The sequence below is a fragment of the Gallinula chloropus genome (assembly GCF_964237585.1).
Source record: "Gallinula chloropus genome assembly, contig: HAP1_SCAFFOLD_153, whole genome shotgun sequence".
NCBI classification, from domain to species: Eukaryota; Metazoa; Chordata; class Aves; order Gruiformes; family Rallidae; genus Gallinula; species Gallinula chloropus.
In genome coordinates, this window is record NW_028168167.1 from 88,658 (window position 1) to 114,576 (window position 25,919).

The window sequence follows — 25,919 nt, forward strand, 5'->3', positions numbered from 1 at the left end:
CAGCTCGATTCTGCCTCCAGCTCAACACAGGCAAAATAGAGCTGGAGAGATGGACCCAACCCCACAGGGGAGAAATAATCATCTCAGTGTTGATGGCAATAGCTTGGTCCTGCTCAAACCAATGGCAAAGCCCTGAGGACTTGGAGAAGATGTTTAACTTCCTTCCCTGAAGGCCATCACACCCCTCCGTGGGCTTTCAGTCCTCAGCCATGCTACTAAACACCAGGACCCAACCCAGAGACCTACCTTCTCCACCCGGAAAGACATTGCTCTGGGCGACACTTGCAGGGTGGGAGCAATGAACTCGCACGTGACAGCCACTTGCATTATCCGTCTCTTCCCAAACTGGTTCCCCACGATGGCATGACACAGCAGCCGCTCCTTCACTACCTGTGGGCAAGAGTCACACGTCACCCACCAAGTGCCAGCAGGGAGCCCAGAAAACACCATGGAATTTGCAAGCCGTGGACACAGAAGGAATTTGATAGCCTGGATAAACCCATGCCATGGGATCTTGGCCATCAACCCTCCACAACTATTACACTGCCATAAAGCTACAGTCACTGGTCTCCTTGCTAGTCCTCTCTTCATGCTCCATCCTACTTATTCTGCTCTCCCAAAATCCTTAGTGCTACACCCCAACGTCCACAAAAGGCACCCACAAAGTCAGGTGGAACTGGAATAATCCCCCCCCTCCCGCAAACTGTTATCGCCACGATGTGCCCTGCTGCTCAGCATGATCATCATGCTGAAAAACATCATCTAGGTCCAACCCCCTGCCATGGGCAGGGACACCCTCCCTAGACCAGGCAGGCCAAAGCCCCATCCAACCTGGCCTTGAACCCTGCCAGGGATCCAGGGGCTTACACAGCCTTGCTGGGTAACCCATTCCCTTGATTTCTCATGGTTCTACTTCCCCAGGTTCCTCCCCCTCCACTCTTCACAAGAATCACAAGAATCTCAAGGTTGGAAGAGACCTTTGAAGATCATCGAGTCCAACCATTCCCATCCTATGCTAAACCATATCCCTAAGTACCTCATCTACCCTTTTTTTGAACACATCCAGGGATGGTGACTCAACCACCTCCCTGGGCAGCCTGTTGCAGGCCCTGACAACTCTTTCAGTAAAAAATTTTTTTCTAATATCCAATCTAAACCTGCCCTGGCACAGCTTCATGTCATTTCCCCTTGTTCTATCTTCTGTCACCTGGCTGAAGAGACCATCGCACACCTCTCTACAACCTCCCTTCAGGTAGTTGTAGGTGGTGATAAGGTCTCCCCTCAGCCTCCTCTTCTCCAGGCTAAACATCCCCAGCTCCCTCAGCCGTTCCTCGTATGATTTGCCCTCCAGCCCCTTCACTAGCCTGGTTGCCCTTCTCTGCACTCTTCCCCCTCTGGTACAGCTCCACAAGCCAACTCCTCTCGGGAGCCTACAGCCTTCACAACTCTTGGGTTGTACGTGCACCGCAGGGAGTTGGGCTTCTGACCAACCTCAAGAGTACCAACTTCTCAAGACCCAAAGCTACATCTGCTCCCCATGCTCTTGCCTCACAGGTGCCCTTCACAGGGCTTCCCAGTGCCCTTCTCAAGATTTCCAAGCAAGACACCCTCTCCAATGCCCTAAGCATTTTAGTTTCTTTCTTGGACCTTTTTCTCCACCTCAGCAAAACCTCGGGACTCACAACTGCACGGGGACAGTCCCACCGCAACCAACTGAGCCGGGAATCACATCTTGGAGCCTCCGCCGAGGCAACCCTTTCAAAACACCTTTCAAAACACAGCAGGAGCTTCATGCAGATTTATTCCACCTTCGCCTAAACATCTGTGCCCAGTGGGCCTGGAGCAAGGGAATGCGCCCCAGGCTTAGCTGGCAGCTCCTCTGCAGAGCTTCCCCTGGAAAGAAGGGGCCAGGAAGAAGACGACACAGCGATTCCGCTGAGCTACCCCCGCTCTGAGCTGCCATCCAAGGGCGCTGCCGGACCTGATCGCCCTTGGGACACGGGGCCGGCCAAGAGCCTGGGGTGAGCTGTTCTGGGAATACTGATACAAGTGAAACTGTCAATTCTAATGATCCCTGGGAGCAGCTTCCCCCATGGAGAACATCACTCCCACCATTCTGGCTGCTGCGCTGGGCTCGTTTTTCTCCTCCAGGACTGGGCTCTAAGCAAGCCCTCTGGCCATGTTTGTCTGCAGAGGGAAAAAAAACGCTGCTCCCAGACGCTCCCCTCCCTTCCCAGGGCCTTTGTTTTACTCCCTGCTTCCCCCAGAGAAATTACCTCGCGGTTTCTCAATCCACTCCCTGCCTCTGCTCCTAGGCTAAGCCTAACTTATTTTCTCTGCCCTTCCTTCCCTGTAACCCACTGTTTGCCCCTGTTCCTTCAGCCCCTATTTTGGTATGGGCAAGTTGGCTTGATGGTAGCTATAGAAACACCCCAAAAAAAACCCTTGGGAACTGATGGTGGCCAGCAAGGAGTGCAACTGGTGCTGACATGGTCACTCGGGGCGTTGAGATATTTTCTTGAACGCACTTGTTCATCTTCCCAGGGAGAAGTCAAGGGGATGCAGGAGAAGCCCCAGTGGAGGTGATGCGATGGGGAAAGCTCAGCACCCGGGGGGGAACCTCACCTGAGGAGTGCTGGAGGAGCCTTCCAGAGTCATCTCCACAGTCTGGCCTGGCATCAGCTCCACTGTCAGGGGTTGAATCTTAAACACGGGACTGGCAGGTCTGGAGGTCTTGGAGGAACCTTTGCCCTTGGTTTGGATGGCAGGGAGACAATCACGACGGGGAGATGGGGGGGAACCTTCCATTCTCCAATAGAGCCGATGGATGCGTCGTCCTGCGTTCGTTATCTTGAAGCGGTAACAACAGGGACGTAGGCTAGAAGAGAAGCAGAGATGGAAAATGGCTCAGGAACTGCCTCTTCCCAGCACCCACCTGGCTTCAGTGCCCCGCTGGCCTTATCTGACCACTCACCCAGCAACAAATCCACCTCCAAAACCACTGACCCAGCTCAAAGTTACACCAAGAGCCAGACCCTGGCTGCCCCTAAGTTCATCAGCATCCAGCAGCCGGTCTGTTTGCACAGACCAACCCACCCAACCTCAGGAGACTTCTCCTCCATTCAGGGCCGGTCCTGCAGCCACCATGGCTGCTCCGTGCTGTGGCAGCTGGCGGAAGAGACAGAAAGGAAAACAGGCAGGAGAAGGGAGGAAAGAGTATCTACATCTGATAGAGAGCAGCCTGGCAGGGGAGAGGAGAGAGACAGCAAGCTCAGAGATGATACAGGGCAAAGACAAATTCTGCTGCTCCTCCCGGACTCCCTGGGGCAGAAGGGAAACCAAACAGCGCTGGTAACTTAGTCAAGGAGTTGCTAACAAGCTACTGCCAAGTTTCTCTGCCGCTGCCAGACGATACTCCACAGCCAGTGAAGAAGCCAGCAAGGCTACTGCAAAAAGTACTGTGTACTGTGTTTCTACTTGTAACGTCACGTTTCCCAGCTGGAGGCTTCCAGAACCTGCTGTTTTCTTCCAAATCTTTACTCCATCAAGCCAGAAAATACATGGATTCTGACCCAGGGCAAGTCGGGAACCATTTCCCAACTGGTGTCTGGCTCAGTGGCTTTCTGAGGGAATCTAACAACTTGAAAACCGCCCAGAAAACATTTCTAAAGGAGTTCCTGGGGCTTCAGTGGCAGCGAGCCAGGACTTGGAGTGCTGGAGGAGAACCGGCCCCAAGGATTTCAGCAGAACTCCTCCTTGCTGGGCCCACAGTAGAGCCCGGAGCAGACAGATAACTTACCTGAAGTGGGGGCCCAAGTTGAGCTCTGGAGCAAGTTTGTCCACGACGATGGTGGTGCCAATGCCGAAAGCCCGGATCAGGACATTGTAGCTGTGGCTGTTCTCTATGGACACGATCACCTTGTCCTTGAATTGTTCAATGTCATCCAAGTTTGCTATAACAGTCACAGCCACCTTGGTCTCGGGGGGGATCACTCCTTTACTGGGCTCAATCCTGCAGCGCGAGCGTTTGCCAGCCTGTAAGACACGGCAGACGCTAAGTGAGCACAGACACTACAGACCCTGCTCTCTTCTGGGGTGCAGGAGAAAGGACTAAAGACATGAGGGTAAATACATAAAGGCTTCGTTTCCCTAAATCCAAGCGTCTGGAAACAGCAACTATGCTGGAGCTTGTATTGCACCCTCCTTTAACAGACCCACTTCTTTAACCCTGTTTTGCCCAGCCCAAGGGATGCTCATCCTCGGGAAAAGCTTTATTCCCCTCCAGCCTCCCCTAGGGAGAGCACACCAAGGCAAGCTGCATCTCTCCTGGCTTCCCCACAGACGGGTTTGCACAAAGCCTCAAGGCCAGGACTGCTCAAACCCCACTGCAGCAGCCACGCAGCCAGGGGATATGGCCGAGAGCCTGAAGGATAAACTCTGCCAAACGGGTTGAGCAAAATCCTGATGCCCAAAGTCTTCTTTCCCCAAGAGTTGGGCAGTGCTTCCCAACAGCCCCCCAGGACTGAAGCACTCCGTTCCCACTGATCATCAGCCGCAGTGAGGTGTCCTGGCGCTCTCTGCTTCGGGAAATCCAGCTCTGAATGTTTACAGAGGGGCAGTGAAGAAACAAGCAGGAAGAAACCTGCCAGCTGTGCCCTGTGGGCACGGCCCCAGCTTCCTCTCTCTTCCTCTCGTTTTTTCCAGATTGCCCTTTACAGATGGGGCGAACAGGGCACTGGACCCCCCAGTCCTTCTAAAGCCACATTCACAGGGAGCAAGCTGGCAGCAGAGCAATGGTCTCCATCACCAGGAGGAGCTTGAAACAGACGCAGAGAGAGCAGGGAGATGATCGGGAAACCCGTGCTCCTTTCAGGAGAAAAAAGGCTACGGGCTTCTCTTCATCTCAGAGCTCCAAATACACAGCTCAGAGCAAAACACCTCCCACAATGTAAAGCCAGAACTTGTGAAAAGGACCTGGCATCAATTTCTGCTCAACCATCCAGGAAAACTCCCTGCCTCAGTGAGGGGTACCCCAGTGCTGGGCTTCTCGTGCTGCGCTGCGGTGGAATACCTTGCTGCTCTCTCAGATAGCAACATGGAAACATCACGTACAAAAATCAAGTCCCAGGCTGCTATGGAGCCATCATTTCTGTTGGGAAATATCCCCACAGATACTTACCACCTCTGCCCGGAAGGATGCAGGGATAACACTCTGGTTGCAGAGGTAGAGAGTGCGAGAAGCGTCTGCCAGAACTTGGATATCGCCAAAATCGATCTTGCTGGGATACACATGGACAACTGGTCCCTCTCCAACGGCCTTCAAGCTGATGGCCTGCTCCAGGTAGGGAAGATTAAAAAAACAAAGGCAAGGGAAAGTTTAAAGAAGAGATGGCTCTCAGGGCACCCCTAGACTGGAGGGTGATTACGGCTGTCGGTCGTTTGAGGTGTTGTAACACTGATGCAGAAGGCCTGGAGCAAGTGTGGGATCTACAGTGATCCCATCAGGAAGCCACAGGCCCCTGTTACTGGGGGATAAAGAAAACCAGCTCCCCACACTTGTATTTTCCCCCTTGCTCAGCTCTCCTTCCTCTACCCCATGCCTGCTCCTGCCCCTTTTCTTGCTCCCGCTCCTTTTCCCGCTGGATCTTGCCCCAAACTGTCCTCTAGGACTTCCAGACAGCCACACTTGGCCGGTAACTTCTTCCGCATCCCCCACAAAGCTGCCCCCTGAAAACCAGCGCGAGCCCCCAGCAAAGCAGGCTCTTGGCAGCAGAGATCACGTCCGTTGGCTGCCTCTCGGTGCTGCCTCTGGGCACTCCCAGTACTACAGGAACAAGAGATTCATTATTCATTCTGTCCCTCAAGCAGGATTGCTTTTCTCTCCAGAGCCTGAGACCCTCCAAGTTTTCTTCTTGTAAAGGCCATGGTAGGAGGAGGAACACGGGTTCCTGTGCTGAGCCACAGCGCTAAAAACCAGGGAACTTCATCTGCTCTGGTTGGACTTCACCAGTTCCGAATCATAGAACGGTCTGGCTTGGAAGGGACCTCAAGGACCAGAGAGCTCCAACACCCTGCCACAGGCAGGGCCAACAACCTCCATGCCTGGAGCTACACAAGGTTGCCCAGGGCCCCATCCAACACTCCCTTGAACACTCCCAAGGATGGGGCACCCACCCCTTCTCTGGGCAGCTCCTTCCAGGCCCTCACCACTCTCTCTGGAAAGAACTTCCCCCGATATCTCATCTAACCCTTCCCTCATTCAGTTTCACTCCATCCCCCTTGTCCTGCCAGTGTCTGCCCTTTGGAACAGCTGATTCCCTCCTGTTCCTCTGCTCCCTTCAGGGACAGGAAGGCTGCAATGAGGTCCCCTCAAAGCCTTCTCTTCTCCAGGCTGAACAAGCCCAGCTCCTAAGAACACTTCAACCTTTCAACAGAACCCGAACACACAGAACTCCCAGCACTGACAATCTCTGTGCGATTCACCGGAGGACACGGAGTGGGATTTAACCTCAGGACAAACCAGCCTCTGTGATGGAAAACCTTTAACGATGGCCCACTCGAGTAAAAGGCACTGACAGCTGTCAGAATCACTAGTCCAGTTCAGGCAGAAGGAGCAGCGTCTGTAAACACTCATCTCTTGACAGCGCACTGTGCAAGAGCCAAAAAACCCCCAACAAGCCACGTACCAAGGCTGGTACCTCAAAAATAGGAAGCTAAAGCTGTGTGATGATAGATGTTTCATCGCTCCGGGAGGAGGGAGGTAGGGAGAGCTGAGGTCTTACTGATGCTTGCCCAGAGCTGCCAGGAAGAAGGAGCTGGAGGGAAGAGCTGTGTCTCACCAGCTGCCTTGGCTTCCCGGTAGCAGTGGGGTGGAAGCAGCAAAGGCAGGGCAGAGCCCTCTGGAGGTGGACACAATAACATCTGGAAGATGCTCAGGCTAGCTGGTTTTAACAAGGGAACGTGCACTAACACAATGAATCCTCACCAAGGAGAAGGCTTATTAAAAAGCCAACGAAACTCTTCATCTGCTGTCTTCTTAAAGGGGGAAAGAAAAACCCTGTTCAACAGCGTGACGGGCAATGTGACACCCGTGAAAGGCGACAGGAGTTTTGCTCTGGGTAATACTGCTGCACGTACAAACCCCAGTACCACTCTGGCTTTGCTTCTGGGTACCATAACGTCACGGTAGATCCTTTAGGAAAGAAGAGCATCTGTCCCTGGCAGACAGCCGTGGTCCAAGTGACCACCAGTAACCCCAGGTCTGGGTTTTACCAGCTCCTTCCCACAGAGGATGACAGAATACGCCACAGCAAAGCTGGCACGCAGCCACTGCGAGCCCAACACCAAGCGACAGACACCCAGAGGGACTCAACGCAATGCAAGGTGCGGCCGCAGACTCGGTATCCGCGCTGACGGGGTGACTTCAGAGCCAGCTCGCGCTCTGCTCCATCGTGACGCACTGCAGCCACTCCCCCGGGGTCAGGCTGACGTCACAGGATCCCTATGGGGAGGATTTGCCACCAGTGCAGCATGTGCAAGTTGATGCTCTGCTAGCCCAGAAAACTTCAGATGAATCCACTACTCTGCTTAGACTATAGGAAACAGGGAGAATGCCGCCCCACGGCCAGAAACTCCCATCCCTGCGCTCAGTACACCCAGGGAAGCCTCTACCGGCGCTCGCGGCAAGGGAGCATAAATGCTGCATGTTAAAGACCGACTGCACGGGCTTGTGGAGCCACTCAACCCCCTGCCAGGGAGAGCTGGGATCCTCCAGCTGAAGCACAAGGAAAATGAAGATGACGTTCACTTCCAAAGGCAAATACTTTAGGCAAGGTGAAGCTTTGAACCCAGAAGCTGTTAGCTCAAGGAGAAAAGCTTTGCAAGGAACCTGCAGTTAAACAGCAGGCTGGTTCTAGAGGGCAGAAATCCCCCTTTTCCAGGGAAACACCACATCTACGCCCAAGCAACTGGTTTGTCCCACTTCAGGCTTGCCTGTCTCTCCTACCAGCACAGCCACAAAGGCCAGGCTTGAGATGTTCCCTGGCATCCAGGGATTGAGCAGCATTGTTTCCATCTGTTTTAATGACAGTTTCAATCCCCAGCCTGCTTTCAAAAGGCCAGCCTCCCTTTCGGGTACAGAAAGCTTAAGGTTCCTGTAGCATCCTACTTCATGCTCAGAGAGATGGCAAGACATCTTGAAACAGCCGCTTCCAAAGTTAATATCATTCTAAACTTAAATTTAATTAACTACATTTGTTCTAGATTTCAGCTAGATGAAGCCAGGACACTACACAAGGCATTCTCCTGCCTACATCTTGCTGTCACTGCTGCTGCTGTGCATGCCTGAACGCTAACAGCATCTTTCAGGAGGCTCCAGAAACATCGTCAGGAATGCTTCACCATTTCCAAGCCTGTGCTGGAAAAAGGAAGAGTCCCTGCCTTGCAGATGCCAGGGGTGTGGAGATGCACAGGGCTTTACGCAGAGATAAGACAGATACTTCTCGACGTGATGGGCCAAGCTCTCAGTGTGGTTTCTCACACAGGGTGTCCCAGTGCCCTCCTGAACAAAAGTTCCTGCTCTGAAGCAGCAGCTCCTGCTCACCTAATCACGCAGCAGAGTCTCAGCTCCAGGGACCATGCTGAGTTGCAGACTGCGCTCGTTATCCTGTCTCCCCTATCTATAATGATGTGCCACATCGGACTCTCAGACTGTCACCTGCCCAAGAAGTCCCACCAGCCTTCCTCTCCTCTAGACCTTGACTGTTGCTTGTACCACGAACCCCTTTCCTTGTCCACCCTGGCTGCGTACTGCAGCCCCGGGAAGGATCCCTGGAATTAGGAACCTCGAGGACTCACCAATGGGGATTTCTTGTTCCCAAGCACAGCGAGCACAGCAGAAGCAGACTGATGTCCCAACTTCTGGGCTTCCAGCACCAACGGGACCCTGACAGTGCTGTAAGGCTTGATGATCCCAGAGAACACGGGGCTGCAGTACAGCACAGCATCACCCTGCTTGTGCTTCTGTAAGAGACAGAATCAAACCCAAATTCAGAGCGACCTCCGAAGAAACCTGCACTCCTTAACATCTACCATTGGAACCCAGCTAGGAGAGCGGGATGGGCTTTGAATCCCAAGGGGGTCCAAAAGCTGCTGCACCCACAGGCATACACACCCTTGCCAGCAGCCTCCTCACAGCAGCTTTTCAACACCCTGCATAAAATCAACCTAAAGACTAGAATACAAACCTCTTCCCAAAGTCTATATGCGGGGGGGGGGGGGGGGGGGTGGGGGTGGTGCGGTTCTTCTACACCCAAAGGTCTGCTGAAAACAAGAACCCATCTGAATATAAACCAGCAAGGTCTTACCCCACCCCTTTGTTATTATTTTTCATCCCCTTAATAAACCCCTGGATAACTCTTGAGGGCAGATGCGATGCCAAACCTGAGGAAGGAGCCTGTAGCAGGCTGGAACGCGGCTCTTGTTCACCAGGGTCAGCGGCCGCTCGTACTGGAAGTTTAGGAAGCACCGGCCAAATGTCACAGTGGGGTCCCGCACTTCCAGCTCAGGAGCGATGCATCTAGGCAAAGAGATGTCCCAAAGGGAATTAGAGATACTGAGAGAACGTAGAATTTGTTTCCTCCTTGAATAGGGCACAGAGGAGCGGAACACATTTGTCACTGTCAGACAGACATGTATTACCCCGACAGCAATAAATCACCTTCAGCTTCCTGTATTCCCTTTGATTCCCACAGCAAGCCCTGAGCTCTGGAGGAACCTTCCCACCAAGGATTGGTGCAGTATGGCCCAGTATCTCAGCAGAAACTACTCCCTCCTCTCCAGAAAAGGGGCCTGAAGAGCCTCAACTGCTTGCTGTGGCGATGGAAGGTCCGAGCCAGCCCCTGCCTTACGCAGTGGGTGGTTGTTAAAAATAAAATCACAGCCCAGACACTGACCAGACGGCGGAAAAGCACCAGTGAGCTGCATCCTACTGGTAATGACACCGACACCCACAGCACAGCGGGATCCAGCCTGGCTGCAGCAGGGATGACTTCCAGCTTAAGTGTGAGAACATTCATGCTCAAAAGGACCAGAGGGAAGCAGCAAAACCTGAGCTCTCCTCAGCATCAAGGACTCTGTTTCTCCTTCGGAAGATCTTGCTGTTATTTTTCCTGCACCAGTCCTGCCCTAAGCCCCTTCCCCATTAGCACGTGCCTTTGTTAAGCCAGACAGACACCAGGCTGCTCCCCACATCCCAAAGGAACACTGTGCTTTGGTGGCAACACAGACACAGTTCCCCCACTGACTGCTTGCAGGAAGGAGGAGAGAGACAGCCCTTTGGAAGTCTGTTACACCTCACCCACCAAAGAAATAGGTCTATAATTAATCTAATTAATATAATTAGGAAAAGGCTGGGGGCTGTGCCTGTCTGGTGAGCACAGATGCTCCTCAACACTGGCTGCTTTCAAAGCCCTGCTTAACGAGCTCATTAAGTAATACTTCTCGTTTGGAGCTGGCCTTTGTGTGAGGGGAGGAGAGACGATGCACCAGGAGAGAGGACACGCCGCAAAGGAAAGCGCCGATACCTGGCTGTGAGGAGCAGCCCCAGCACCTCCTTGCCGACACCGTCCACATCCACCACCAGCGCCAGCTTGTACTTCTTCACGGTGTTGGAGCACAGGGTGACCTGGTGACAGAGAAGACCGTCAAAGACGTTCACCACCCCCAAAAACTATCGTTCCGTGTGTGGCGTCCCCTGATTCTCCTTCCATGGTAAGGAGAAGGATTTTCCCCTCATCCTTCTGCTGCTCCATGTGTAGAGCAGAGTCTGAGAGCAATAAAGGTCTCCTGACAGCATCTGCTTGGTTCAACACCCTGTGTGGTTAACAGGGTGTGTGTAAGCTGAATTAAAGCCTAATCAGACAACTGCTCTGCTCACCACTGTATTAAAATTCATCTCGGTTCTAATCTCAGCTACAACAGCGTAAATCCCGGGGCAATGCGCTGCCTCAAACCCAGCGAGTTCAGCTTTACAGCCAGGGCCAAATGCCAAGGGCCCCAGAAGTTGGGTGCAGGTCACACCTGGCAGAGCTGCTTCAGCCCCCCCTAGGGATGGTTGCAGTGAATGCAGCTCCTCTGCTCACTGGGAGAGGGAAAACAAGTCCGGGAAGAAAAGCAAACTGCTTTACACAAGGGCATCTCTCTAATGGCCACCCGCTGGCCTCATCCTTCCTCTGCCCACGGTTAAGCCAAAGCCACAGCTCCACGCAGCGCTCAAGCACACACGTGGCTTCCGCACCTGACCATAGGGCACAGGATGCTCAGCGGATGGTTCTGGAAACAAACCGATGCCCCTTCACAAACATCCCGGACCAACCCAGACAACAGAAGTGCATCTATCTGCCTCCCATCACTAAAGCCCCCCCGGACCCTCCCCACCAGTGAAGCTTCAGCTCCATCTGCTGAAGCACGGCCGGACGGATTCTCCCCACACCTTGATATTCCTGGATCCCAGGGCGCGGATGGTCCCGCTGCAAGGCTCGATGGTAAATTCAGCCGGCCTGATGGAACCTTCAACTCCCCATCTCCAGGGCTCAGGATCGTTGTTCAACAGCCAAGCAGCACTGGTAACGCTGGGCCCTCCCGAGCCGTCCCCGGGGATGCGAAGGTGGAAAGTCATGGGCACCAAGGAGGTGTTTTTGAGGCGACAGGACAAGGTGTGAGGGAAGCCTGGGGAAGAGACACACAGAGGGATTTATGCCCCCATTATCCCACCATTCCTGGGCTGAACAGCCTCTCACGGTAAAACTGCGCCTGGACTTTGGCTCTCTTCAATCTCAACTGCAGCTAATTGAGAAGCCCAGCAAGGAATTAATTGCCATGGAAGCTCTGTGCCAGGCTGGTGATGGAGATCCCTCCTTGGCAGCTCTGACGCCCAAAGCCATGAGTTTTTCTCTCTCAGCTGCCCCGACACCAGCACCGGTTACGTCTCACGTAAGAGTGAGCAGCCAGACAGAGCATTTACTCCCAGAATCGGATCCGTAAAACTCCCCATGAACACCCCCTATGGTTTGCAATACGGAAGAGCAGGTTAGCACCAAGGAGAAGCTGCAGTAAAAGCAGGGATGGATGAAATGGGGAGCTACAGCCCGATGCAAAGCCCTCTGATGCAGTTTTGTTAGCTGGAGCCTTACGGCATCTCCTGTTTCAGGGTGACCAGATGGAGCACGGGAAGGTTTGCAGCCCACTTGGCAGGAGCTGAGCCTGACACTGGCTGAGAAATCAGCAGAAGCCGTGTCTCACCTTCCCTAACGAACGGCGACGTCTCATTACTGCTCAAAAAGCTCTGACACCAGCTTTCCCTGCCGCACCAGTGGCATAACCCCACTCAGTGGGGATGTTCTGCAGAGGCAGGAGACCAGCCCAGGAGAAGACATCTGGTTTGGCTGGCCCATCTCGATAATGGCCCTTCCATCAATCCACAACTGATTTCCCATTAAAAACTTCACCTCATCTCAGTAAAAAGCCTTTTGTGAGGCAGAGATGGAGAACCAGAACCTGCATTTCAATGGAGCTCTGGATGCTCAGCCACCAGCGCTGCTGGCACAGCAGAACTGGGCTTTCGGGGTGGGGGCACACAGGGAAGGAGCTCTGTGCAGAGCTATGGCTTGGGCATATTATGGGGTAGGTGATAACAAGGTGCCCTCCCAGCACTAATTAACATTTCACACTAAGGCTCAGGGGACTGAATGGCTCCTGTCCTCCCAACATTTATCCAGAGCAGCTCCAGGCTGGTTCACAGCTCCATCACCCTTCTCCCCCTCCAACATCTCCCTTTTCCCCCAACCCCAGCGTCGCCCTTCTCCCCCTCCCAGGCACCGCCCTTCTTCCCCCCGCCAGCATCACCCTTTTTTCCCCATCTCCCATTCCCGGGGCATTTCAGGGACTGATACCCTCGCAGCCATTCTGCTGCCAAGGGTATCAGTCCTGCTTTTAACACCCTGAAGGCTGCTGCTGCAGAGGAACACACATTCTGGGTGCTCTGAGGTTCCAAGCGCCCCGTTTCGGTAACGCATGGACCTCTCGGCCCACGGTCCAAGCCCAGGGCGCACTCACCGAAGGAGACGTCACCGAAGCAGAGGGCAGGCACATCGAAGTGGAGCGTTGGTCCAATGACGCAGCCACTGTGAGGACAGACAGACAAGGCACTGGCTGAGTTAGAGAACTGCAGAGCTTTCAGCTCTCCCTGCTGCTCGGGCGGGTAAGAGCCGGTGTCAGAACCACGGCGGGTTTCAAACCAGCCCCTCACACCCTTGCCCTCATTCAAGGGGACAGGAGGTGGCCAGCAGCTATCAGATGGGGCTTAGGGCACAGTGTCAGGCAGGATAGGGCAAAGCTATGCCCCCAAGTTGGCTCAATGAGGGGCCCCAAACAAGCGATGGCTCCGTGACTCAGTTTCCCCATCTCTAACGCATGGGTAGAGATGCCCACACAAAAGCGGACTCAATGGAGTAACCCTCCTCAGGCTCCCTTCTTCTCAGCTGGAGCCAGCGTTTCCATTGAGTGGCTGAGCGTCTTCTCAGGAGATCTGGATCCACACAATTATCAGAATCCTAGGGAGCGCACAGACACCCACCAACCACAACAAGATCAGCAACAATTCTACACAGGAATGTATCAGCTTCTCACTGCTGACACAGCCAAGAACAACACATCTTAAACCAAACACGGGGCCCTGAACCCACCACACCTCCTCTCCTGTCCCTAAAATCAGCTCCAAACTCTGAAACTCGCCATCACTGCCTGAAATCGGCCCTTGGAGCCACACACCATTCATGAATTCACCTCATGGCTGATGCCACCCGAGCCCAGCTCCACCTGGGGGGGAAACGCGGATGTTTTGGGAACGATCACATCTATGGCAGCATTAGTGGACTCGGGGGTTCTTGCTGAGTGGGAAGGATAACAAAGTACTGCTCAAACACTCATCCTCGTTCCCTTCTTCATAGCCCAGTGTCCCACCAGCCAGCTCACATCCAAATGGGAGTTGTTCTCCGCATGGGACTCAATCCAGCATTCAAAGCCTCCCGAGGAGCGGGGCGCTCAGCTCGAGCGGGTGGGTGGGTGTCTTGAAGCTCCAGTTGGTCACACCGACTCCCCGCTCTCTCTTCAAGCAATAAACTTCTTGTTCTGTTTTTACCGGTTTCTCTTGCCTCACCAGCAAAACCCACTGCAGATTCCTTTCATTTCTTGGCTACCTTGATCTAGCAGGAGGCTGCTGGCCGAGGAGGCACAGCCAGCCCCACATCTTGCCTGCCTACACCACACTATCCCAACAGCCCATGGTTATGACCCACTGGGACAAGTCACTTCCAGCCCCAGGATCATCACACTGGGGTGTCAAAGGGTCACGATAGGAACCTGTCACTGCCAAACTCCGTGCCAAGAGTGTCCTGGAAAGCTCCACCAAGAAGGCCAAGGTGCTTCCCACAGGCACCCAAGTCTTTCAGAGTTAAACAGGGTATATTGAGGGCGTAGGAAGGAAGGAAGGTCATCACCCCTGGGTTGCAAGGTTCAAACTGGAGCCAAGGTTAAAGGGTCTCAGCTCTTAACCTAGCATCCCCATGCCAAGACCTCCCACAACACCTTTTTCTCTCTGCTTCACCAGAAAATGAGGCAGGTGGGAGATCACTACCCAGAGATAACTCCAGAGGTGCCCACCAAGCTCCTGTAACCTCCCCACTCACCTGATAGACAAGGTCACGGGCTCAGGGGATCCATTCACATTGAACTTGAATTCTTCTGTGAACTTCCCCAGGATGGTGGAACTGAAGGAGATCTGGATGACCTGGAGATCGTCTGGCAAAATCTCCCCCTCGCTGGGGAGAAAGGTGAAGCAGGAGCCCAGAGCTGTAGCTGGAGGAACCAAGCTGAAGGCAGCTTGGATGAGTCCTTTGTTAAACAGCACCACCTGCAGCAGGAAGGCAAAATGCAAACGCAGAAGGACATTTCCTTTAGAGAAGACCCATTTGCTTTCTAATTCAACAATGAACACCTGCAAGGCAGAAGGCAAAGGAAATACAACGGGACAAGTTCTGCCTTTGGGTTTTTTCCAGGCAAAGCAGTGATAACTCCATAGAACCTCTGCCTTTGTCCAGCTGGCACAGAACTGCCCTGCTCACAACTCCTGAGCTGCCAGAAATCCCACAAGGAGCCACCAGGCTCCAGCCCAAGCCCTGCTAGCTCTCACAGCTCACCTCGTACTTGTGTGCTGCTCCCATGAAGACATCCCCGATGTCCAGACGCTCAAAGCTGGAGCGCAGCTGAGGCCCTATGCCTTCCCCTTGGATGCACAGGGGCAGCCTGGTCTCACGGCCTGGGGAGAGAATTCAATGTCAGAACAGCAATTCCCTCTGATCCCGCATTTTCCAGGCCCTAGCCTCCGACTTGGGGCTGGCAGAGATCAGCCCAGGAAGATCCAGGGAAAGGTACAGGACCCTTCCCTTGGCAGATATGCCTTTGGGCTGCTTTCTCCTTTCTGACCAAACCCTTGGGCTGCTTTCTAATTGAGCCATCACTTTGCACCCTGAAACAATCACACAATCATTAAGGCTGGAAAAGACCTCCAAGATCATCCAGCCCAACCATCCCCCCACCACCTCTATTACTCACTAAACCATGTCCCTAAGTACCTCATCCAACCTTTCCTGAGGGACGGTGACTCCACCACCTCCCTGGGCAGCCCCTTCCAATGCCCAATGGCTCTTTCGGAGAAGAAATTTCTCCTCCTTTCTAACCCGAACCTCCCCTGGCACAACTTGCAGCCATTCCCTCTCGTCCTCTCGCTACTTAGCTGTGAGAAGAGGCTGAGCCCCAGCTCCCCACAGCCTCCTTTCAGGGAGCTAGAGAGAGCAATAACGTCTCCCCTCCGCCTCCTCTTCTCCAGGCTGAACGCCCCCAGCTCCCTCAGCCGCTCCTCAGAGGATTTGCCCTCCAGCCCCTTCCCCAGCCCCACTGCCCTTCTCTAGACACGCTCCAGGACCTCCATGTCCTTCTTGGAGTCAGGTGCCCAAACTGAACACAGGATTTGGGGTGATGCTGAGTTTCCAACGCCACCTCTGAATCTCTTCCCATGTGCTAAGATGAGCTTTGAAATCCACTCAAGGAAGGTGTAAAGCTCAGGAAAACACAACCCAAGACAAAAATCTGCTGTTTATACTCATGCAGCTCAGCACCACCTGCACCCAACATACAGCTCAGCTCCACACCTGGGTGCTCCAGGGCTCGCCACCTGCAGCAGCATCTAACCACCACAGGGCTTTAGGATGTCTAGGGAGAAGCAACTCCCCAAATTCCCACCATAATACCTCAGCCAGGCTCCTCCCCACCACGGGCAAGAGCAGGAGGGGAGAGGAGCCGTACCTGAGATGTCGCAGTAGAACTTTTGTTGATACACTCTGGCTTCTTCAGGCTTAAAGGTCACACTAATTTCAGCTGAACAATTTGGCAAAATCTCTCCCTCCTAAAACAGAAGCAGACAGCAAACCATTTCTCTTCAAACGTCACATCCCTTCGTTCCAACCGTGGCCCCATGAGCCGATATTTAGAGCACCAGGGAAGAGGAAAGAGCCAGTAACACTGATCAACAATATTTATAAGGGAGTTTGGAAGCAGCTACGAAAAACTTTCCCAGTCCCTGACCTTTACTGGCACCTGGGAGAGGCATTTTCTTAAATTAGGGCTATAGCGGAGCAACCAGCCCAGATCACACTCCAGCGAGTCCAGCAGGATCGCTTCAGAGGTGCCGGCCAGTCACGGACTCACAGACCGTTAGGAGCTGAAAGGGACCTCCAAAGCTCATCCAGTCCCACCCCCTGCCAGAGCAGGGTCACACATGGTAAATCCTACAGGAATGCATCCAGGGGGGCTTCAATGTCTCCAGAGAAGGAGACTCCCCAGCCTCTCTGGGCAGCCTGTTCCAGGGCTCCATCACCCTCACAGTGACAAAGTTCCGGGGGCTGAATTTGCCCTCCTTCCCACAGAGGAGCGCTTCGCTCTTCAGGTCAGCATCTCAACTGACATGGTCCCACACCCTGCGTTAGCCCTGTGCAAGGTGTGCCTTTACATGTAAGGCTCCATCCCTCTGAACGTGGTCAGGACACTTGGGCAGCTCTTCATTTATAGCCCTGGGAGCAAAGCCCAGCTTTAGGCTCCCGGTGCCCATCACGAGTTGGGAAACGCTTTTTGCCGCCAGCTCTCCCGGCCCCACCAGAAACCCAATGTTTCCTCCCAGCACATCAAGCAGGGATCTGCTGAGTGACCTCATTCAGGGAGGAAGAGGAGGAGGAAGAAGAGAAAGGGAGCTTTCAAAGCTCTCACTTACCGCTGGCTCAATGCTGAAGATCCCGTTGGAGGAAAGCAGGGATTCTCCTTGCACCTTGGCACTCTGGTCGGGGATGCTGCAGAAGAGGAGGCGGGAAAGGTGATCTTGCGTCCTGGGGTCTTACACAAGTGAGCAGCCCTCAGGAGAGCGACCTAGCTCAAAGCTGCTGCCACAACCAATGGGGAATCCACCTCCATCCTCAAACTGGCTTCTCCTACCCCCAGGATGCTCAGGGGAGGCAGAGGAGGATGAGGAGCACCAGGGCAGCGTATCACCAGGCAGGGCATCAGACCCCTGCTCTGGGCTGCAGGTTCCCAGCATCACTGTCTTCTCTTCCCTTTCAGACCCGCAGGTGTAAGGAACAACCACATCCCCTCTGCTCCCCACCCCGCCTCCACCAGAGTGTGTCTCTGCCACCTGAGAGAGGCCTTTCAAAGCTTCCCCAAAGACGTCCTTTGAAGATCCAGCCCCATCTCTCACCACCATGAAGACAGGGGGTTCTGAAGCCCAAATGCACTTCCAAGTCCCATGCTGCCCTACCTTCCTTCCCTGCAGACCCTTCCACCTACAAACTCTCCCCAGGCTTGAAGGAAAGGCAGAAACACCCCGTGCTGGAAACCTGGACAGCCCAAACCTATTCAGGAGATGGCCTCATCCTCCTGGGCCAATGAAGCTTCACAGACTCTCTGCAGCCCGGGAGCCACTGGCTCTCAGCAGTCTGCAGCTCCCACAAACACCAGAGCTCGCTCTCAGAGGAAATCCACTCACTGCAATCAAGCTTTCCTCCCCAAAACATCACCCTCAGCCAGAGGGTGGATGGAACTGGGATGGGAAGCACCCAGCTCCATTACCCTAAAGCCCAGGGACACCCACCCTGATGCTGTGGATGGCTGACTTGTCCTAAAAGCACCAACCCCCCTTGAGGCCATACGGTAGCGTTCCCCTTGGGCAGGGTACCTAACCAAAGGCATCTTTGAAACGGACCTTCTCTCCCGCTGATCCTCCTCCTCCTGCGTGCCACAAGCCTTCCACTGGAAGCGGGCGATGATGTCACTGCGGTTGTGGATGGCCACGCATCTGCGCTTCGACAGCGTGAGGTAGGTCTTCTCAATGCTCACAGGCTCCTCATCCAGACAGATGTTGACGTCTACAGCCACTCCATGAAGGTGTGTGTTCATGTCTTCACCTGGAAGAAAGCAAAGGGGACTCTTTACTCCTCTCACTTGCCGATGGAAGTACGAGGAACGCAGCGAGCCTCAGGTCACAGAAGAAAGGGCTACAGCTTTTATTACCCCTCATTCCCAGGGGAGTCCCACCTCAGCCACAGCTCACACGGCATCTCCTCCAGGCCCACCACAAGTGTCAAGTCTCTCCCAGTCTCTCACTGATCCCCCCCCAAAGATGCCTGCAGGGTGTGGGCCAGAAAAGAAGGTGGCAGAGGAAGGAGCAAAGCGACAGCCCATGGCAGGATGGGATGCAGACAAGAGCTTCCCTGTGTTGTAGAAGCAGTGCCCGTACTCCTGGATCACGACAGTCTGAAGAGCTGCCACTTCAATCCACCCAGTATCGGGCAGAGGGAGAACTGTGACTTCCTCTACATTTGCTCAAGCAGGGACAGGGACAGGCTTGTCCCAGCTGCAGCAAACATTAAGCATCACTGCAGAAACCCAACCCCATGTAAGCTGTGGAGGAACCAGCTGCTTCAGTGAGAACAAGACTCAGGTTTTCCAAGCAAGCCACGAAGATCCTGACAGAAGCTGTTTAACATCTCACGTTCTCCTTGAGTTTTCCCCCCCTCAACTTGTTCTTAAAGCCACTTATGAAGCTGATGGCACTTCGGTGGCACCTCGGACCCTCGTGAAGATTTCCTACCTGTCTCTTCCTGACAAATCCCAGGAACCCCACGTCCTGGCTGCTTTAGTCCTGATGTTGTCAAGAGTGGGATTTAGAGGGCGGCGTAGAAAAAGGGGCTGGAGCAAGACCACGGGGAAGCGGCATATGGGACAGAGGTGTGTAAGGGACAGTGGGCATGTGACAGCATCCCATAGAGACACACCCCCCACAGACACGTTACGCTTACAGGACCAAATCCAGCACTGGTTCGGAATGGAACATCACACGCGCGTACGCACGCGGTCACCCAGATTCGAGGTTCATCCTTCCTCCACCCAGCAGCTCCCAGGAAAACAGATTCCCAAAGCATTATCCTTCCTGTTGAGGGGGATGCACTCTAACAGCCCCAAAACACCAGCTGGTTTTCACTTTTCTTGGAGGGAAAGCTGGGGGATAGCACCCAGCAAGGGAATTTGGGTGCTTGGGACAATAGGCAATGATGGCAGATGACTGTCACAGGGGTGTGGGGTGGTGGCCACCGTGCTGACAGCAGGGAACGCCCAGGGATGGGCCAGGACACCAGACAGACAGAATAAGGACAGACTCAGCCTTTGCCCTTCTAAGCACCAAAATACACAGAGGTTTTGAAACAAAAGGGTTTACAAGTAGATTGCAAAGGAAGTTCAGCCTTGTTCTGCTTTGAAGGACGCAGACCTGCAGATAGGACACTCACCTGTGTCGTAGCGAACTATCAGGGAACCGCAATAATCCCCAGACTTCAGCGGGTGGAAGTCCACTCTTACTCGCATGGCCTCACCGATGCCGAGCGTACCGATGGAGCGATCGACAGAGAAAGGGCTGCAACAGAGACACACACACTCATCAGGACTGTGGTGGGAGCTCTGGGGGCTCTTTTGCACTCTAGTTCCCGGCAGCTCGCTTGTGTGAGGAGCAAACAAGCAGCTGGCAGCAGCAACCCAGAACACAGCGGGTCAGAAACACTGCTGGCGACCCTCGCTCTCCAAAGTCCCGAGGGTATGAAATGACTTCATCCTCCCCAGATTCTGCATCCAGGCTCCAGTCCGGACCATACCATCAGAGAATGGGTTTTGAAGAGCCCAGAGCAGGTAAGAGGTGTTTGCATGCACAGCTTGACCCTGATGTCCCTGGGAATCAGGGTTTTTTCTGCCACCTAGAAACCTGCTACTCCTGAAAGACAGGAGAGAAGGTTTGGAGGGGGGGTTAATAGCTCCTTTTCTTCTGGCATGCTTTTACTACATCCAGCTGTACGCTTGCTTTGTTGCACAATGTCTGAAGTTTCGCAGGTCCTGATCTCCCAGCGGCACCTTGCAGTCCCCAGCTCCTATACCCTCATCTAGGCACACCAACCCAGGAGTCCCCTTCACACCAGGACCTGCTGAGATCTTGCCCATTACGGCCCTTCAGCAAGAGAGCAACACTAGACCTGTAAGCACTCTGATAATTATCTACCTTGCTATTTAGGGCTTGCTTACTCTCACCAGGGGTCAAGCTTCCCCATCTTGACAGAGGTGGGCTCAAGTTATGTCCCACGAGGATACCAAGGACCAGCATACTCCTGACATAATGCAGAAAGGCAGCTGACAAGTGAAAGAAGCTGGCAAGTCTGTGACACAGGCCCTCAAAGCACCACGTTGGCTTCTCTCCTGCACCCACATGCTCAGTAAACGCAGCGTGCAAGGAGGCTGCACTATACTGCAAGTCCCGGGCTACCTTCATCTTCTAACAGCCAAGCTTTCTTTGGTCTACTGCTGCCTTAATTGGCATCCTAAAACCAGTTGAGTTTGGGAGAACCTAGTTCATTAAAAGCTACCTCCAGCCCCAAAGGCTTAATGTTTGCACATGCTACTTTTTGGCAGCAGTGTAACAGCCAAAGTCAAGCAGCATAACCATCCCAGCAAACCCAGTCCCTCAGGACAAAGCATCCGAGACTGCACTGAAAAATCCCAGGTACACTCAGCACCTCCCAAGCCCAACCTTCCCTTCCCCCCTTTTCCTGCACCTCAGCCCTAATTTCATAACCTCGGGTGGTCTTTGTGCATCCCCACACCTCCCTGTAGTGTATGGGTACCACAGGGGATCCCTGAGCGTTCTGCCTTGGAGGATCATCTCCCGAGCTTTCCGAGCTGGGTGGGGACACTCCTAGAGGGATCTAATCCCAGACCGACCCTCTCTGTCCCTGGAGCACGGCAGAGCACAACGTCCATCGCCGCAGGAAAAGGCAGCGCTGCGCCTTGTCTGCTCCCAGACACCATTTTCATCTTAAACCTATCGGAATGACATTTCTCTCTGCCAATGTCACAGAGAAGAAACTCATTCTCCTGCCTGAACCACAAGAGCAATGGGAAGAGACTTACTGGATTTAGCCACCAGGGATTTTTATTCCCAAGCGCTGCGGTTAGGGGCTGGGCACGGCCCTGCTGCGGAGGGAGGGCAGGCACAGAGCACACTGAAGAATGGGCAGTGCTGAGGTGGCTGGCTGGGTTTTTTTCGTGAAAAAGCAGTCAAATCATGGCCAAAATGCGACCACGTTTTCTGGAAGCTATCGAAGATGCTGAATTGGCCCCACACATTCACTGACAAGCTCCTCTCTGGAGCAAAAAGCAGAACAGAAAACAGCCAAGTCCTCGCACAAACGATGACCGGGCAGGGAACATCACCAGGATGTGACCAGATGCACGAGCTGAGCTCTCAGTACTGTGAGGAACAGTTAAGGATGGGAGATGGGCTGCAAAAGCACCCTAATGGGGAGAGCAGAAAGTTCTACGCTTGGTGCCAGGGAAGGGAACCCAGAGAGGGGAGGCAAAGACAAGGGGCACAAGCAGGACAGCAGATTGGGGAACGGTGGCACCTGAGCTGGTTTGTGAATGGGCAAGAGCCTGAGTTTGCTCAGGCCAGAAAAGAGAAGTTGCATCAACTAAACCAGAAGTTCAACCTGCACAGATAAAACATAGAGGATACAGGCCCATCAGCTGGCCTCTACATGCTCAGATGGATCTCTCATTCCCTTCTACCCCACTGCTGTCCTCCTCCTCTCTCACATGTGCCTGTACCTGTGTTGTGGCTTTGCATGGCTGGGTTCTGGTGGAGAAAGGGGAGATCTGCAGGGGTGGCTTCTGCAAGAAGCAACCAGAAGCTCTCTGAAGCCCCACAGAGCAAACACCAGCCAGCTCAAGGCTGGAGTCGCTGCTGACCAAGGCCGAGCCCATCAGGGATGGTCACAGTGCCTCAGAATCACAGTTAGAGGGAAAAAAACCACCAAGAAGCTGCTTTTTGCCCCAGGAGACAGGAGTGAGATGATGCGAGGAACTGTGCAGACACCAAGGCCAGGGAAGAAGGAGCAGGGAGGGATGATGAGGTGTTTCAGGCACCAGAGAGAAAGATTCCCCTGCAGCCTGTGGAGAAGACCATGGTGAAGCAGGCTGTCCCCCTGCAGCTCATGGATGGCAGGGAGCAGAGATCCCATCTATAGCTGTGGAGGACCCCACGCTGGAGTGCCTGGAGACACCTGAAGGACACTGTGACTCTGGGGGAAGCCCGTGTCGGAGCAAGCTCCTGGCAGTAAAACTTGCTGCTCTAGAGCTCGAGAAGAAAAACACCCCCACACACCTTTTGTTGGGCAAATGAAGTGAGGTCCCTTACCTCTGAGTGCTGATGGAGTAGCGGGCCTCCCGGTTACCAATGTTGCGAACCAGCAGAGTCTTCTGGCTGCTGTACTTGACTGGACAGGTGGAGAAGTCCAGGTGGAGGGGGAAGTCCAGGACCGCCCGGGCACCAATACCTCGGATCCGCACAATGAAGTGTCCCCTGTCTGTGACACAGGTGATCGGCTGGGAGTAATCCTGAGGGGAAGGAACAAATCACGGTACGTTCAGTCCCCGGCGGAAGGAAAACCGCTGCTTCCCACCACTAACAGGAGCCTTTGGGAATGGAACAGCACTTCTTTCTGTAACGACCTTTCCCTCCAGCAGCACCACTGGGACAGGGCTGGTACCCTGCAGAGAGGAAACCCCCCTGCTGATGCAGCTGCCTCCTCAGTGAGCTGGCAGAACCAGACCAAGTCACCTGACAGCTTGATGCCGAAGCACCACAACAGAGTAATCCCACGGAAGGGATTGCAGCAGATCAAGGACCTGCTTCCAGCACCGCTCCGCACCCGGTTATGCCGCGGCACCAACTCCATCCCAGTGACCCCACTTGAAGCTTGGTGGGGGATGCTCAGGTACACTGTTGGATGGACTTTGCCACCAGCCATTGGTGAAATCACAGAATCACAAGGTTGGAGAAGACCTTTAAGATCATCGAGTCCAACTGATCCTGTCCTGTGCTAAACCATATCCCATAGTACCTGATCTGCCCTTTTTTCAAACACACCCAGGGACGGTGACTCAACCCCCTCCCTGGTAGCCTGTCCCAGGCCCTCACAACTCCTTACCGAGATGACTGTTTTAACATCAAGGGAGGCAGAGATTTCCCACCCCTTTCCACAGCATCGCAAGGACAAGGCTGGGGACACCCATCCTCCCATAACTGATCCATCTCCCCAGCCCCGAGCCGGCTCTGCTCCATACCCAAGCTATTCCTGAGAGATTCCTGACAGGTACTGAAGGGCACCAACAATTCCAGCCCTGCCCTCGGCGCAGCCTCTTCCAGCTCCTCCCAGGCCCTGAGAGCTCTTGCTGCACATCTAACCTCTGACTTCCCTTTCACCTCAGCCCAGCCCTGGGGGAGGCAGGGGACAGCTCTGCTCTCTCTGCTGCACACTGTGGCACAGCCGATGCCTTGCTAACGCCTCTGAAGTTTCCAGAAGGGACTGGGTGCCTTCCTGAAGCTGGTGCTCTCAGGTCCACAGGCGGGAGGCACAGGGACAGCCCTACCAGAGCCAAGCATGCTATTCTCAGCCCTGGGCTGGTTCAGCAAGGAGCCAGACAGCCATTGCCCTGTCCCCCAGGCAGAGGCATTCCTCAGAGATAAGTCCTCCCAGCCTCGTCTCCCCTCTTCCAGCTGCACTGTGCCCACCCGAAAGACAGAGGCAGGTCTCCCACTTGTCCCCAGACACCATGGTGACACTGCAGCCAGTAGCTGCAGCTCGCTGCCAGTTCTGCCTGCACTCATCTGACACATTCCCAACCTCCCGTGCTGTCCCAGGCCATCCCTCACCCGTTCCTTACGGGTCTCTCACTGTCCCCCCCAGTAACCTCCTGTCTGGGTGGTGTCATACCCACTGGTCCTGTGGAAGCAGCAGCTTTAAGCACCCATCCAAGCAAGTGTTACTCCAGATAAAACACATCCCCCCCACTCTGCCCATGGGGACTTCCCTGGCAAGACCCTGAAGCCTGCAACCCTCACACCCTTCTGAAGGCTCACGCTCCTCCTTCCAAGCCAAAGCATTAACAAATCGGCTTCATTAAGCCCTGAGCAGGTACCGCAGGGTCTACGGCCTTCCAAGGTCCACTCTGCCACTGCTGAGGGTGTCACGGCCCTGAGGGTTTGCTGTGACTACACCAAAGCAAGGAAGGAGGAGGTTAGTTCAGAGGGAGGATGGAAAACGGCAAGCTCCTGCCCTTGTGTCCCACCCCAGCCTTCCCCCAGTACCATCCCTTTGGTGATAGCAATTCAACTCCAGCAGAACTTGGTCGGGGGTTATTGATCCTGGCTTAGCACCAGATGTCGCTTCAACATCATCCCGGGGGGAAATATGTTTTCCCTTTTCCCCAACAGAAGGAACTCGTCCAGCAGCAGCGGTTTCAAAGGACAGCAGGACCTTGTCACCGAGGTATTTAGAGAAGCTGGGGGAAAGCCTGCCACCAGCACACACCTCCTTCAAACATCACATCAAAGGGCAAGGAAAAGGGCAGGAAAAGGTCTACCTCATCACAGGAGCTTTCACTCGTATCTAGAGGCGGGAGAATCCGGGACCGCCTCAGCTCCTGGGTGCTGGCCATCCTCTGCGCCTTGGTGACAGACTTCTCCAGGAAGGCAGAGGGTGTCCACTGAAACACAAAACACCAACAAGAGCTGCAGAAACACCTCTCTTCAGAAAGGCTTTTCTTGTTCAAGCACCACTGATAAACCATTTGTCACCACAGCCACTAGGATAGTCCTGGAAGTCCCCAAAGTTCCCCGCTGAAATATTTAACATCAGTCACTGAATGATGGAGAGCGGAACATGCGCTCTAACCAAGCGGCTCTGTCCCCTGCGCTTCTCCTTCGTCCTCTGATGTGACACCTTTGAGGATTTCTGCTCTTTGGGCATTTGTTTCCCCTTTAGCTTTGCAGGATTCAGGCAGTGACCTTTGAAAGGAGTGGGGAGGAGTCATCAGAAACCCCCTAACTCCATCCTCGCACAATGCTCACAACCAGCCGGCGTGTGGAGATGTCACTGCCGGCTGAATCACAGGAGAGCAGAAAAGCAGCGCTGTGCCAAGACCGAGGTGGAGCTGGCTGGGTCCAAGCTTTAGTTATCTTTTTAATTAGCCCTTGTTTTCTCTCTGTTCTGGCCTCACAGCCCCCTCCACAGAAGCATACAGAGATACCACCTCCATGAGGTTACCTCCAGGAAAGGGAGCCTTGGCCAGCAAAAGGCACATTCATGGATGGGGAGGAGGAACTGCCCCACGTTCATGGATGGGGAGGAGGAACTGCCCCAACTCCACAGCTGTTTCAA

The 25,919-nt window shown here is 54.1% G+C and overlaps 1 pseudogene across 1 annotated transcript in view; it reads right to left on the reverse strand.

The window, feature by feature from the left end:
• LOC311204736 (hydrocephalus-inducing protein homolog) overlaps nucleotides 1-25,919 on the reverse strand; it is a 221,927-nt pseudogene that overhangs the window by 13,238 nt on the left and 182,770 nt on the right. The window contains exons 18-28 of the transcript in view: nucleotides 22,895-22,973; nucleotides 19,947-20,071; nucleotides 18,406-18,566; nucleotides 16,420-16,519; nucleotides 15,255-15,373; nucleotides 14,745-14,968; nucleotides 13,028-13,181; nucleotides 5,180-5,332; nucleotides 3,800-4,035; nucleotides 2,626-2,878; nucleotides 247-390 (exon numbers count right to left, since the gene is read on the reverse strand). The product of the transcript in view is annotated as a hydrocephalus-inducing protein homolog (transcript). The remainder of the gene's footprint in view (nucleotides 1-246; nucleotides 391-2,625; nucleotides 2,879-3,799; nucleotides 4,036-5,179; nucleotides 5,333-13,027; nucleotides 13,182-14,744; nucleotides 14,969-15,254; nucleotides 15,374-16,419; nucleotides 16,520-18,405; nucleotides 18,567-19,946; nucleotides 20,072-22,894; nucleotides 22,974-25,919) is intronic.